General features: G+C 41.3%; 1 pseudogene; it reads left to right on the forward strand.

Moving 5' to 3' along the window:
- Positions 1-550: 550 nt before the first annotated feature.
- Positions 551-2,100, forward strand: LOC139448059 (histone-lysine N-methyltransferase EHMT2-like; annotated as a pseudogene).
- The last annotated feature ends 339 nt before the right edge of the window (positions 2,101-2,439 follow it).

Here is a 2,439-nt window from a genome sequence, read left to right on the forward strand (position 1 = left end):
AAAATCAGATTTTAGTTTTCGCTACCGCTAAACAAAGATCTGATGACATCCTATTACGGGTCACGTCAGATGGCTTCCATATGGCCTAGATTGTATGGATATAATCATAAAACCCGTAACTGTCGTTCGGAATACCCTCTGGAAAATATTCCGAGGTTGCATGATTAGAAAACACATTCCTTCTGTCACTTTCATGATCTGGTAAGCGAGGCTCTGATTGGTTGGATGAAAGGTCGTTCTGACGTGACCCGTAATGGGATGTCCTCAGATCTTAGCAATAGCGAGAACTAAGATCTGATTTTAATGAGATTGCGGCAAACAGGAGATCTGAACTGTACAGACTTAATAAAGAGTGTAAAACTTGACCATAGACATATAGGGAAATCGATTACCCATTTTTGAAGATTATCCTAAGGTAATGAAATCCGCATTTCCTCCACGGATTAACAAATGAGAGACTATGGCCAATTCATAAAAATCAAATTATGTCATTTTTTTTTCTTTTTACAGATCTACCCCCAAACGTAAATAAACAAAACCTGTGGTCATCATGGCAGAGAAGACTCATGGACATGAGGGAACACATCTATTTAATCACAATATGAGCGACATAACCCGTTCCACAATAAAAAATGAAAAAAATTCCATTGTACGATTCCGACTATGTCATAAGCGTGTGTTTATAAATCACTATCAAATTGTGATGAAACCAAGTGTTCGCGGAAAGGTGAGCGTATCCTGCCCCACCGGTGTCACCCGTCACAAACACATGCAAACGCAAGTCAGTTGCTCACCTGTGTAAACATTGGACCATATGGTCTGCGTGTCACTATACCTGTTACATGCTTATTGTATTGCATGACCTGGCCTAATTTCAAGCAGGTCCTTTATATATTAACAGAGAAGCTCAAATTGCTCTGTAGGTCCCATCAGCATCTTCTGTCACCAAATGTTTAAATTTGGACGGAGAAAAATGAAGTAAAGTGGGATTGTTTGTGTGTATTCTGCCGACGCTGGCTAGACTATGTCTCAAATGTTTGTAAATTTAAAAATGAATACATAAAAAATGATTGTCATTCATATTCAATCTTAGCTCAAATGTAAGTTCGTGTTTTATTTTCAAACTATAAACGGTCGTCTTTTTATGTCTTCATGTTAAGGGGACACGGGTGGCCCAGTCGTCTAAGGCGCCGCGATTCGCTGTGCAGAGTTGCGTCCCTTGGCCACACCAGGAACCTATGATTGTGGGTTCGAATTCCGGTTCGCCCGATTATGTTTCTAGGTTTGTCAGCACCATACCCATGCTCGTGGGTTTCACCGAAGTGGTAAACGTCTGAGACTCGCATCACTTCGGGCTTTCCTCCCACATTAAGCTGACACGTCGTGATATAACTGGAATACTGTTAAAAGCGGCGTTAAACCGCACTCACTCACTCACTCACTCACTCACTCACTAATGTGTGTAAATCTTTTATTACCAGAACAGGATAGTGCCCGTGTAGTCACGGACCTCCATTCCGCCTGTCAGGTGGGGATATGGAGGTAGCGAAACACTTTCTGTCTCTTGGTCCGGACATCAACTGGAGGGGTGATTTGGGGATGACACCACTGATGTTGGCAGCAAAGTATGGACACAAAGAACTGTTTGACCTACTTGTGAGTAAAGGAGCTGATCTCCGACAAAAAAATGATTATGGTGACACTATCCTTCACCTGGCTTGTCGTGTGGATGTGGAGATAGTGAAGTATGTCCTCTCACAGGACATTGAGGACATGAGCATCAACAGTAGAAAATCTGGCGGGTGGACACTAGTGTTGTGGGCAGCAGAGTTTGGAGTCACGAAAGTGGAAGTTGTGGAGTTTCTCGTGGCTCAAGGGGCGGATGTGTCACTTGTAGATGATAAAGGTAACAATATACTTCACTGGGCTGCTGATAGACAATCTGAGGAGTTGATTGAGTACATCCTCTCACACGACATGGTGGACATCAACGCAAGGAACAACGCTGAGAAAACAGCAGCCATGATAGCGAGGCGATATGGTCTTACATTTAATCCAGCGTATGAAGTCCTTGTGTCACGAGGATGTCACATTGAGTGACGTGTTCACCATGAAAGGCTTTATGATATCAAATGGTATTATTTAACACAATGGCTTAGTTCGCTGATTAACAGTCAAACATTACAATGTAAATATATTTGATATGACCTCCTTATACATGTATCATTCTATTATGGGTAGTTTATGGTTTCTATTAGTAGTTTTGACTGAAGGAGAGCGCCGTTTTGGTTTCTCTAAAACATTTGGAGTTTTTAAAATGAAATGAAGGTAACTTAATCAAGACATGTTTTAACCAACCGCCTGTCTCCTTCTGTGATTTAGTCATGTTTCCTAATGTAGATAATCCATTCAAGTTGTTCAATTTTGTTTAAAGACGTA

The sequence above is a fragment of the Haliotis cracherodii genome, unplaced genomic scaffold (assembly GCF_022045235.1).
Source record: "Haliotis cracherodii isolate W230 unplaced genomic scaffold, xgHalCrac1.p SCAF_7, whole genome shotgun sequence".
Classification (NCBI taxonomy): domain Eukaryota; kingdom Metazoa; phylum Mollusca; class Gastropoda; order Lepetellida; family Haliotidae; genus Haliotis; species Haliotis cracherodii.